At 43.4% G+C, this 13,627-nt stretch overlaps 1 long non-coding RNA gene and 1 pseudogene across 1 annotated transcript; both read left to right on the top strand.

The window, feature by feature from the left end:
• Positions 1-545: 545 nt before the first annotated feature.
• On the top strand, positions 546-5,267 carry LOC104609329 (uncharacterized). Its single transcript, XR_737244.3, has 3 exons — positions 546-780; positions 857-932; positions 5,038-5,267. It is a non-coding gene; the product is annotated as an uncharacterized LOC104609329 (long non-coding RNA).
• Positions 2,233-5,024, top strand: LOC148790548 (protein FAR1-RELATED SEQUENCE 5-like; annotated as a pseudogene).
• Positions 5,268-13,627: the final 8,360 nt, after the last annotated feature.

Here is a 13,627-nt window from a genome sequence, read left to right on the forward strand (position 1 = left end):
TATGCAGATGTATATATAGATCATCAAGGAGATTTCGTGTAGACCTACCCAAACAGCTCAATTTAGAAGTCGGAGCCTGGGCTCTTCTTGAAACCATAAAGTTTGTTGTGCAACTTGGAATGGATTTTGTGCTCTTTGAAAGGATGCTCTTGAAGTGGTCAATTATCCGTTGGAAACTAATCCTTCTCCTCCTTGGCGTATCAGATTTGTTTTTATCCCCAAATGCAGAGCAGCAGAGTTAACATGGCTCAAATCCCTCATTGTTATGTGCTTTTTGCAAAACTAATTGCCAATTCGATAGCTCATCATATTACTAGATTTGGTCTAACTTTCACTTGTACTCAAATCTAGTCATCTTTTGCCATGGATTGTATCCACAAAGATATGTTGAACAGTCAATGAGATTTTGCCTTGATATGATTTGAAAACAAAAGAAAAAAGAAAGAAATAAAGAAAACCAATATGATATGAGTCCTGATTCAGTGGACCCTTGGGTTCACGCTCTAATAGGAGGCATGCATGTCGCCCCTTCGAGTCACCTCTATTTTGTTAGGTTAAGTAACGTTAAATGCAATCCGTTTGTCTTGTCAGACCGGTTCAACCGGGAGTGAAAAAAATAAAACCAAGCGAGTCTCCTCTATTCCCCTTCGTTTGAATTCCCTCTCTCCCCCATTTTCACCCGAGCCCTAGTTCAAGAACACAAGGACACCGACGGCGTCTTCACTGATTCACCAACCTCCGGTGGTGAAACATTCAACTGATGACAAGCAAAAACCTCCGGTAAGCATCTTCTCCTTCTCCGATTGACCTCGAACCCTGTGTTTAATCTCAAATGTTATCTTCTTCCTCTCTACAGGTCACCTGCGGGGTCTTCATTGTTTCACCAACCTTCGACAGTTTGCATTCAACCGGCGATAAGAAAATAACCTCCGGTAAGCTTCTATTTCATGACTAAAAAAATGTGGAATGTTTGTTCATATCCATTTAAATTTTCATCTCATGTAAGAATCGGATCAGGTTCGAGTTTATGATGCTCCCACTGACATTCTACATATAAGTATTAGAAAAAAGGGTTTTGGTTCCAGGAGGGTCTCTCATATGAGTGGAATGTTTGTTCCCTCTTTTATCACTTTTTTTCTTCTTTTCTTGGGGGTAATTTTTATTGTTGTCAATTTGGAATCCTCCTCACATTCATGGCTTACCTGATCATGTTGGACTAAATTTCATTTGACACCCATCCACTAGTTAAATGCTCCCTTTCAAATGGGGGCCCTTTGTCGAATCACCAATTGGTTTGAAGAATAATCAAAGCCAATAGAAAATAACTGGCAGAGGGTTTGAGGGGTGGGCTGAATTAAATCAATCAACAAGGTTTAGAATTGACAAGTATTGTAAAGAAATTCTTCAAGGGATGATTCCTTTCTCAAAGTTGCTTTCATCATTTTTTTTCCCACAAAAGGTGCCTATTCATTGGTCCTCTTCAATGAAAGGACCCTCCCAACTCCAAAGGGAGCATTGTTGGGCATTGAATCAGTGTCAGATAGGACTTATGGTAGTAGTAGGAAGTGGGGAATAGGTGTTGAGCAGATGTTGATATGACTATGCTAGGCTTCTCATGTAAGGGACCCCTAATTGAATCAATATCTTTATTCTAAGAGGAATGCTAATACATAACAAGTTTGTGCAACTCTTGTTTTGTTATCCCTATAACATGGTGGGATCCATATATGAATGCTAAGTAAACAATGAACTTGGATCTGTTACACACAAAGACACTACTCACATGTACCCACTAGACACTATAGTTGCACATTGGGAACATTTTTATGAATTATTGAGAATTGAGTCTACAACATATTTTATGCAACTCTTTGTTTTATTCACCATGCATTTTCTTGAATGATGATTTCATAGTAAATGATAATGATAAGGGAGTAGGGGCTTCTAGTTGACTGAGATGGGTTTGTAGGCAATGTGTGAAAGTTGATTGAGATGGATTTGTAAAGACCAATGCACCATTTAAAATCAGTGACTTGGTGTAAGTCAAAGATTATGGGGGTTGAGACCTACAACTTTTCATATTCCTCATATGTATAATCACATGTACATGGATGTATTTTTTTATTGAATTCTAGCTCAAATTTGCATTCAATTTCTTAAGAATGTATGGTATCTTGGATGTTTGATTTCTACATTGTTACATGAAGGTTACTGTTGTAACAAAAGTTTGAAATGGACACATAAGATGAAGAATGTATTAAGCTCTATAGTGAAGATGAAAATCTTGCAAATAAAGATTGCCACACTGTGTGTAAATTGCTATTTGATGACGGAAGTGGTGATGAAACAGAAAACACTATAGAGGAACCAAAGTTGGGTATGCTTTTTGATAATTTAGACGATATGTAAGAAGAATTGGATTTAGTACTCGAAAGAGCAAGGAACACAAAACAAAAACTGAGTTAATAAGAGATAAGACATTTTGTTATTATGCTTAGAGTTATCGGGAAGACAGACCAAGAGATAATGTGAAGTATCATCATGAAGATATAAGAACTTGATGTTAGGCACACATGAGGTTGTAACTCCAAGCAAGACATTTATGTTAAGGTAACATAGGAGAATGACAGTGGCCCAAACTACTCAGACTGATATTGATGATAAGTCAGGTATAGCTCCAAAAGCCATTATAGAGTATATGGCCAATCAAGTGGGAGGAGTTGAAAATCTGGGGTTCGCTCGTGTTGATTATCGTAATTACCTACGCACAAAGAGACAAAATGAAATGGAAAAGGGAGGTGCAGGAGTTATTTTAAATTGTTTTGAGAAATTACAGATGGAGAGCTCTTCATCCTTCCACTCCATACAATTTGATAGCATAGATTAGATTACAAATGTCATTTGGGCTGATGTAAGAATGGTATCTGACTACCATTTGTGTTGGGATGTAGTTTGCTTTGACACCACCTTTAAAACCAATCAAGATTAACAACCATTTGCACCGCTTATTGGTGTTAATCACCATAGACAAACAACTATATTTGGGGACGCATTAATGTATGATGAGACTACCGAATCATTTAAATGGGTTTTTGAATATTTCTTGAATGCAATGGGTGGAAAAAAGCCAATAACAACCTTAACAGATCAATGTGCGGCAATGGCAAAGGCTATACAATACATCTTCCCAGAAACCATCGCCTCTGTATTTGACACATTTATTAGAATGCGAATAAACATTTGTCGCATGTTTTTTTGTGTTTCTAAGACATTTGAAAAAAGATTTTAGCAGATTGATATATGATTATGAAAAAGATGGGGACTTTTTTACAGCTTGGGAAGAAATGCTTTGTAATTATAATCTGAAAGAGAACACATGGTTGAAAGGGTTGTTTGAAGTGAAGAAGTGAGCATTGGTTTATGGGAGGAACTGTTTTTCTGCAAACATGAAAATCACTCAAAGGAGTGAAAGCATAAATAGTTTATCAAGGGGTTATTTGAAATCACTGTTAAATATATCTCGATTCTTGGACCATTTTGTAGAGTCGTGAAAGATAAATGCCAAAAAGAAATGGAGATGGATTTCAAGATGATCCAAAGCAAGCCCCATTGAGCATACAAGTGTCAATTCTTCAACAAACTTTAGATGTTTATACTCCCATAATTTTCAAGGAATTTGAGAAAGAGTATCACAATTTCATGATCTGTTTTGTAGACAATAAAGTTGAGGTTGATGAAGGGATTAAGACCACTGTAAGCATGTAAAGCAAGAAGCACGAGTATGTTGTAATATTTTCACCATTGATTATGTCAATCTCATGTAGTTGTAGAAATTTTGAGTTTGTTGGGTTGCTTTGTGGTCATGGATTGAAAGTGCTTGCTGAAAATAGGATAATGCATCTTCCCTTCTAGTATGTTTTGAAACGGTACACAAGAGATGCAAAAGATGGAACTGTAATAGATTATCGTGGTTGTGCAATTAAGCTTGATCCTAACCGTGGATATAATATGAGGGCAATTGAATTGGTGAGAATTTCACAGGACATATCAAACCAGGCTGCATAAAATGAAAAAGCTTACGAGTATGCATTGAATGGGTTTCAAAAGATTTGCATTGGAGTCGAAAAAGTAATGAAATCTAAAATTACAGGTAGTACTCAAACTGCTTGTTTTATAAATATTGGAGAGGATTTAGATGTGTATACACAACATGGCTGTCAACTAGGATCATGTGAATTGGTTGAGAATTTATAAGATGAGGGAGATAAACAATGTAGAAGTGTTGCTAATGGAGGTGAGTAGGTGTTATGTTGCTAATGGAGGGAGAGTAGGTCTCAAATGATATTGCATTATTCTAGCATCAAAGCAATTTCTTGGAGAGTAGTAGTGTTGCTAATGGAGGTGAGTAGGTGTTATGTTTATGAATGGGACTGTACTAGCATCAATCTTTGCCACTGTGTGTTGGACTTTTGAGTGAGATATTGTTATATGAATGGGACTAGTAGAATCATGACGCTAGTTTTTGCTAGCAAGACAATTCCTTGCTACTGTGTTATGTTTATGAGAGGTGGGGGGGGGGGAGAGTTTGTGAATTTTGTTTTCATTTTCAATCTTTACTGTTCATGTTGTTATTCACCTTGATGAATAAATATCTTACATTTCAAGCGTCCTGTTACAAGAAAAATGGAGTATATAGGAGAGGGTTCTATAAGCCGATGGTGAGCACAAACCCCTGCTAGTATATAGTGGTTAGGACAAAAAAATGCTGGAGAGTCTAAGGTAATGAAGTCGTAGTCCCAAAACAATGCAAAATTTGAGTATTGTTTAATATGTCAAACACATATATTTGTGGAAGTGTAGTATCTAGCAGTTAGGATGAAAAAAATGCTAAGGGAGTCTACGGTATCCAGCCCTAGGCCTAAAGCATATGTAAATTTGACCATACATTGTTTGCACAGGAGAGTTCTAATTTATGCGTTGTTACTTTTGAAACCAAGTGTAAGTTCTAATTTCGATTTTTTGTTACTTTTGTTGTAGGTTAAACTTATGCACGGAGCCACTCAAGAGATTGGATGGAGACATGAAGGACCGAATTGTTTATATGTTGATTCTTAGTTTAAATGTATTGAGGGAAATTGAAACTTGTAACTATTTCAATTTTTTAAAAGTATGTTTGGAACTTATAAGAGATCATGGACAAAAGATGATATTACTTGTAGATGTCATTTTTACTAAAATAGCTTCAAATAGCTTCAAGTAGATTCAAATAGTGCTTATTACGTTGAAGTGAAACAAATTCATTGAAGGACAGGGTAGACATAGTTCAAATGGAAAAATAAGCATATAGACCTGGTTACATATATCATTATCATAAACTGGACTGGTATAGTTCATACTAGATAGATATGGGTATGTTTAAGCACCTAGTCTATCATTCACAAAATTCGAAGAGAATCAAATAAGCCAATTTGAATTTGTTTAGATCCTTGATGTTTTACACATGGATATTTAAAGATGTAGGTAGTAAAAAGTAAGGTGTAATGTCAAATCAATAAAATCATGAACAAGATTTTATTGTTGGTGATGATAGTTTTAGAATTTTAATACTCCAATAATACTCAAGCCTGCAAGTTCAAGTTAAAACCTAAATAAATAATCTTAAGCCATGGGCTTAGATAAGTTATAATGGACTATCACCAAGTGGCTATTATCTTCATGTTTGCTTAGCATCATTTTTCCTCACCACTCAACTAATTGTCCTTACATACAAAATTGCCATTTCACATCTGTTTCACTTAACTATAGGTTCTAGTTAACACTTTGGCATCATTGTGCTAAAAGGTAAGCACAGTTAGGCAGAATATAAGTGGAGATTAGTATAGTAAAACGTAAAATACACCTGTGATCAATCAACCTTAATGGATGTACTAAATGAACTATAACAAATAATTGATCCACCAAACTTGTGAAAGAGGGATTTTCAAGAAATCCCAAGCTAATAGATTTGTTAAATAATTTAAGGATATTTAAAATAGCTGTCATGATGAAAGATGCATAACAAGGCAAAGACTCAAAACCCACTCCAACTTTCGGCTTATGCCAATCCAAGAGGGTCAATTTGTTGAAACATCTTTGAGCTTCTATGGGAAGCTAAACATAACCTATGTCATGCCAAATATTGACCAGGAATATTTCAAGGTTCTGTCAATAAAGAATAGCTTTAGTATTTCAATATCTGGAATTCATATGATGGTATCATCAAGAATAGCTTCAGTATTAGGTGAATGCCCACCTAATAAGCACATCCAATAAGATATTAAGCATCTTCTATCAAAAAATAAATAAATAATAAATTAAGCATCAGGTCTAAAGTTTAAAGTTTAGATAAACAAGGGTCCAAATAAGCACATCCAATTAGCAATTAAGCATTGGGTCTAATGTTATAAGTTTAGATGAACAATGATCCAAATACATCACATAAGGACTACTTATACATATACATGATTGTGAAATGCATGGTATTAATCCCCTCAATATGAAATTTGTGGGAATATAGCAACGACTCCATTATCCTCAAATGAATATCCATGTCAACCACCAATTTGTCAAGCTCATCAATTTGGGTTTCTAGATCTTCTTGGTTATTCATGGATAAAGTAGTGTCATCTTCAAAACTTTTAGGAATTGCCCATGCAAAATAATCACAATGCTTCCTATTTGGTTTGTTCGCCTACATGGATGCAACCTATAAGTCAAAGCATTATTCAAACATCAATATTGCCACAAACATAAAACATGTGAATTTTTTATAACACTTACAACTTTTACAAGACAAGTGTAAAACAATCTATGCCTATTTTGATATGTCTTTAATACCCGAATTCTACAAGTCCTTTAATCACTAAGCATTGGACTGTATTTTAATTCTCTATGGAATGATTGATCACAAGTTGACCCAAAATTCATTCCTTGTATCAAAAAACACCTAAACAATTTATAGGATAATAAACTTGTTTAAATTAGGCATGAATAGGGAACTAAGTACCAACACACCTAATGATGCATTTGCAGCATTGCACTTGTTTAAAAAGATAAACAATAGTCTTTTGGATGCACATTCACGTGGTTCTCTCATATTAGTCTAAATCCTAGTAACACATCCATGCACATTCACGTGGATTAAGCTTTGTTTATTGTCATTCTTTTTCACCTGCCAATCATTTGGATGTTGTTAATCAACTTCCTGCTTTATAAGCTCTGCTCCCCCTCTCCTTACCACCTTGTTGGTAAATTCATATTACTTTGTTGTTTTGTCCTGAATTGACTAGTATTTGTGATAAATTTAGGGGGTCCAATTTGTTGATAATTTCATATTACTTTCACTTGAATTGATTATTATTTGTAATAATTGCAGGGGGTCCAATTCTATCCTGATATTGCAGGCCATTACTCGTTTTGTGGAAACTAACCCCACACAAATGTGCTAGTGTACTAGAGCTTGAAGGGATTGTTTGATATTGCAGGCCATGATCCATTTTGTTATGACCCTAGGGACCACATCTTGAATCATGTCAAGATGGTATTCAAATCCTAGGTCTATCTCCAGAAGATATCCCCGTCACTAGTGTTAGACCACACTTGACTGAGGATATACTCTAGTCCTAGGCCATGATACTTCTTTTTAACAACCAACCAACTGGTTTTCTAGTGCAAAGAAAGTAAGAAATTGCTCTTTTTTCCAGTATGACACCCATAGAAGCTACCCAGATGGCCAAAGAAATGAATCAAGTCAATCCAATTTTCTTGTGTTTGGGTTTTGCAATATCAAATTTCTGCCCAACTCCAAAGGACCCTGATGTAACTGTTTTTGGTCACGTACCATTTTTTGTGATGTATAAATTTTTTGGCTAAGTACCTCGTTGTTTGACTCGGTGGTGACGTGCCTTGGTGATGAGCTACTTGGTGGCGAACTCCCTGGGGGAGAACTGCTTGGTGGCGAACTACCCAGTGGCGAGCTCCCTGGTGGAGAGCTACTTGGTGACGAACTGCCGGGTGGCGAACTGCCTGGTGGTGCTCCCTAGTGGTGAACTGCCTAGGGGCGAACTCCCTGGTAGCAAACTGCCTGGGGGTGAACTGCATGGTGGCGAACTCCCTAGTGGCGAACTGCCTGGGGGCGAACTGCCTGGTGGCGAACTGCCTGGTGGTGAACTTCCTAGTGGCGAACTGCCTGATGGCGAACTGCCTAGTGGCGATCTGCCTGGTGGCGAATTGACTGGTGGCGAGCTGCCTGGTGGCGAACTGCCTGGGGGCGAACTGCCTAGTGGCGAACTCCCTGGTGGCGAACTGCCTAATGGCGAATTGCCTGATGGCGAACTGCCTGGTGGTGCTCCCTGGTGGCGAACTGCCTGGTGGCGAGCTGCCTGGTGGCGAACTGCCTGGTGGTGAGCTGCCTGGTGGCGAACTGCCTGGTGGTGAGCTGCCTGGTGGTGAACTCCCTGGTGGCAAACTGCTTGATGGCGAACTGCCTGATGGCGAACTCGTCACTTGACTTGCTCCTAGGCGGTCTGCAACTCAGAGGATGGTGGAGCTCCTTGGTGCAGCGCAACCCGACTACCCTCCGCGTGAGGTGATTTTCTCTCCTTTGTAGACGGCGGAAACTGAGGGACCTGCGAGAACTGAATCAGAGGACCCGGGGGTATTTTCCCGGCGGGGACTCTCCGATGCCTAAGTTAGCATTCTGATTACAGAGGGCTTGGAGAGAAATGAGAGAGCTAGAGAGTGGGGGTTACTATCCTTTTTCCTCCCCTTTGGCTTTGGGGGTCGGAGTCCTTATATAGTGGTGCCCTCGCGGGTTAGGTGGGTGAAAAGCCATCAAACGGTAAGACGTCATATCCCGTCAGAACCGGGGTACGGTGATGAACTCCTCGAGGTTGTCAGGCTGGCGCTTGTGCCAGGCGGCCAGGTTGGCGCCTGGGCCAGGTTGTCAAGTCGGCGCCTGTGTCAGTCGGTGGGTCGGTGTCCGGGCCAAGTTGCCAGGCCGACACCTGTGTCTGTCGGCGGGTCGGTGTTCGGGCCTGGTTGCAAGGTCGGCGCCTGTGTCCGGGCCAGGTTGTCAGGTCGGCGCCTGTGTCAGTCGGTGGGTCGGTTTCCGGGCCAGGTTGCTAGGCCGACGCTTGTGTCCGGGCCAGGTTGTCAGGTTGGCGCCTATGTTCGGGCCAGATTGCCAGGTCGGCGCCTGTGTCCGGGCCAGGTTGCCAGGTCGGCGCCTGTGGCAGGCTGATCCGACCACGTCACGCGCAGGCCGCGCGGGCCGCGTGCAGGCCGCCCGTAGGCCGCGTGCAGGTCGCGCCAGGCCAGCCAGACTGGTGCCCGGGGGGGACACCAACTTGGTAAGTTGTTGCCTGGGTGCTTGCCTAGTTGTCACGAGGTGCCACGTGTCGCAATTTCATTGGAGGGCCAAATCTGCCCTCATCAATTGCCCCCCACTCCCGAGCTGAGAGTAACTCAGCGAAGGGAGTAGATTTCTTTTGGCCCGTAAGTCAACGAGCTAGTAAGTTTTGATCCAATTCCTTAGGCTTTGGGAGCTGCCTGTATGTGGCGAGCTGCCAGTAAGACGAGGGGGTCTCCGCCAGTTCAGTAGTGTAGCCCTTAGGCTCTGGGGCAACTTATAGTTCACTTTTGCTGATTTTGTTCCTGTTGAGGAAGCGACTGGATATTTAGCAATAGTGTGGCCCGCAGGCTTTGGGAGTGACTCGTAGTCTACTCTTCTTTGACTTTTGCTCGTGCCGGAGAGGCGACCGGGCTTTAAGCAGTAATGTGGCCCGTAGGCTTTGGGAGTGACTCGTAGTCTACTCTTTTTTGACTTTCCCGTGCTGGAGAGGCGACCGGGTCTTAAGCAGTAATGTGGCCCGTAGGCTTTTGGGAGTGACTCATAGTCTACTCTTTTTTGACTTTTGCCCGTGCCAGAGAGGCGACCGGGTCTTAAGCAGTAATGTGGCCCGTAGGCTTTTGGGAGTGACTCGTAGTCTACTCTTTTTTGACTTTTGCCTGTGTCGGAGAGGCGACCGGGTCTTAAGCAGTAATGTGGCCCGTAGGCTTTTGGGAGTGACTCGTAGTCTACTCTTTTTTGACTTTGCCCGTGCTGGAGAGGCGACCGGGTCTTAAGCAGTAATGTGGCTCGTAGGCTTTGCCTGTGAGGTGTCGAGCTATGATTGTGCTGCATCAGCTTCGTAATGTCGGTCACCCACTCCTACAAGAAGCTACTAGGAGCTCGACGTTCGGGGGCAACACAACTAACTTTAGGTCGCCAACTCACACGGGAGCCTTGGAAGGCTCGACCGGTAAGGGCGCCTATGTAGTCTGTTGGCCGTCAACTCTCGCGGAAGCCACCAAGATGTCATCTTTGTAGGGGGGACCTTGCGGAGAGGACTGATGAGGCATTATCTGAATTGAAAGTAAGGTTGGTAGAGCTACTTAGTCTGTTAGCTCCCTGCATAGTTTTTGAGTTCATAAAAAATGTAAACTATAAAGTGATAGCTTCAAAAAAGTGAGGACTTAGCTTTGGTAAGATGAGAACTTAGCTTTTGTAGGATGAGAACTTAGCTTTTCGTAGCGTGATCCCACAGACGGCGCCAATTGATGTAACTGTTTTTGGTCACGTACCATTTTTTGTGATGTATAATTTTTTTGGCTAAGTACCTCGTTGTTTGACCCGGTGGTGACGTGCCTTGGTGATGAGCTACTTGGTGGCGAACTCCCTGGGGGAGAACTGCTTGGTGGCGAACTACCCAGTGGCGAGCTCCCTGGTGGAGAGCTACTTGGTGACGAACTGCCAGGTGGCGAACTGCCTGGTGGTGCTCCCTGGTGGTGAACTGCCTGGGGGCGAACTGCTTGGTGGCGAACTCCCTGGTGGCGAACTGCCTGGGGGTGAACTGCCTGGTGGCGAACTCCCTGGTGGTGAACTGCCTGGGGGCAAACTGCCTGGTGGCCAACTGCCTGGTGGCAAACTCCCTGGTGGCGAACTGCCTGGTGGCGATCTGCCTGGTGGCGAACTGACTGGTGGCGAGCTGCCTGGTGGCGAACTGCCTGGGGGCGAACTGCCTAGTGGCGAACTCCCTGGTGGCAAACTGCCTGATGGAGAACTGCCTGGTGGTGCTCCCTGGTGGCGAACTGCCTGGTGGTGAGCTGCCTGGTGGTGAACTGCCTGGTGGCGAACTGCTTGATGGCGAACTGCTTGATGGCGAACTGCCTGATGGCAAACTCGTCACTTGACTTGCTCCTAGGCGGTCTGCAACTCAGAGGATGGTGGAGCTCCTTGGTGTAGCGCAACCCGACTACCCTCCGCGTGAGGTGATTTTCTCTCCTTTGTAGACGGCGGGAGCTAAGGGACCTGCGAGAACTGAATCAGAGGACCCGGGGGTATTTTCCTGGCGGGGACTCTCCAATGCCTAAGTTAGCATTCTGATTACAGAGGGCTTGGAGAGAAATGAGAGAGCTAGAGAGTGGGGGTTACCATCCTTTTTCCTCCCCTTTGGCTTTGGGGGTCGGAGTCCTTATATAGTGGTGCCCTCGCGGGTTAGGTGGGTGAAAAGCCATCAAACGGTAAGACGTCATATCCCGTCAGAACCGGGGTACGGTGATGAACTCCTCGAGGTTGTCAGGCTGGCGCTTGTGCCAGGCGGCCAGGTTGGCGCCTGGGCCAGGTTGTCATGTCGGCGCCTATGTTAGTCGGCGGGTCGGTGTCCGGGCCAAGTTGCCAGGCCGGCGCCTGTGTCTGTCGGCGAGTCGGTGCTCGGGCCTGGTTGCAAGGTCGGCACCTGTGTCCGGGCCAGGTTGTCAGGTCGGCGCCTGTGTCCGGGCCAGGTTGTCAGGTCGGCGCCTGTGTCCGGTCCAGGTTGTCAGGTCGGCGCCTGTGTCAGTCGGCGGGTCGGTGTCTGGGCCAGGTTGCTAGGCCGACGCTTGTGTCCGGGTTAGGTTGTCAGGTTGGCGCCTATGTCCGGGCCAGATTGCCAGGTCGGTGCCTGTGTCCGGGCCAAGTTGCTAGGTCGGCGCCTGTGGCAGGCTGATCCGACCAGGTCGCGTAGGCCGCGCCAGGTCGCGCGCATGCCGCGCCAGGTCGCACGCATGCCGCGCCAGGTCGCGCGCAGGTCACGCCAGGCTAGCCAGACCGGTGCCCGAGGGGACACCAACTTGGTAAGTTGTTGCCTGGGTGCTTGCCTAGTTGTCACAAGGTGCCACATGTCGCAATTTCACTGGAGGGCCAAATTTGCCCTCATCAAACCCTAACCCTAAACACTATCTGTGGAGGGGGCAACGACTACAAGCCTACAATGGTTTCAAGAAAAGGAGAAGGAGAAGCAACTTACCGGAGGTCGGTGAAATAGTGAGGACACTACTGGTGACCTATAGAGAAGAAGAAAATAACATTTGAGATTAATAATAGGATTCCAGGTCAACTGGAGAAGGAGAAGAAGCTTATCGGCATGGTTTAAAGTATTGATACGATACGTGTATCACAGTATCGTATCGGTACTTAGAAACACCCGAACACCTTTTTTTTAGTTTTTTTTTTTCCAAATTTGGTTTTTAAGGAAGCTAAAAATAGTTTTTTTTTTATTAAAAAAGGTGGGGTTTCGAAACACCTATTTTCAAGGCGTATCTTTTTTAAAAGATACGATACGCCCGATATGAGACAATATCATATCGATACTTTAAACCATGCTTACCGGTGGTTATTTTCTTATCGCCGGTTGAATACAAGCCGTCGGAGGTCGGTGAAACAATGAAGATGCTGCCGATGACCTGTAGAGAGGAAGAAGATAACATTTGAGATTAAACACAGGGTTCTAGATCAACCGAAGAAGGAGAAGATGCTTACTAGAGGGTTTTTGCTTGCTGCCGGTTGAATGTTTCACCGTCAGAGGTCGGTGAATCAGTGAGGACGCTGCCAATGTCCTTGTGTTCTTGAACTAGGGCTCGGGTGAAACTGGGGGAGAGAGAGGGAATTCAAACGAAATGGGAATGGAGGAGACTCGATTGGTTTTGCTTTTTTTCCGCCCGATTGAACCGGTTTGACAAGAGAGAGAAATTGCATTTAGAGGTGACTTGAAGGGGCGACGTGCACGCCTCCTATTGGAGGGTTCATGCGCTTTGTGAACCCAAGTTCACTGAATCCCGACTCGATGGGAATGTTCTATGTAGTGAAATGATGAAATGATAACTAGGGGGCAAAAGAGTAAAATGCAAGAGTACGGGGTTTGTCGCAAAACAAAATTTGGGGGTCTATCTAACCGTCACTCAAGAATGAGACCTAGACCTCCACTGAGTAAAAAAAAAAAAAAAAAAAGAAAAGTATGGACATGCCCAATACAGAGTTATAAACATTTAAAAAGTCAAAAACTCCATTTCTATACCAATGCCCATCTGTAAATTGACATGAATTCCAAGCCGGCACCCACCCAACTTAACTTACTTTGGGTATTCAGGTCAATGCGCATGGAAACGCTATTACCAAAAGGTCCAAAACGCCCTCGAGGGGCTGCCTCGCCTTGCCTCACCTAAAAATAGGAGCGCGCTTCATCAACATCAACAAAAGTATTTTACTTGTCAAAAAGAGAAAAAAAAAAAA

Source organism: Nelumbo nucifera, chromosome 6 (genome assembly GCF_055504915.1).
Source record: "Nelumbo nucifera cultivar China Antique chromosome 6, China Antique-T2T, whole genome shotgun sequence".
NCBI classification, from domain to species: Eukaryota; Viridiplantae; Streptophyta; class Magnoliopsida; order Proteales; family Nelumbonaceae; genus Nelumbo; species Nelumbo nucifera.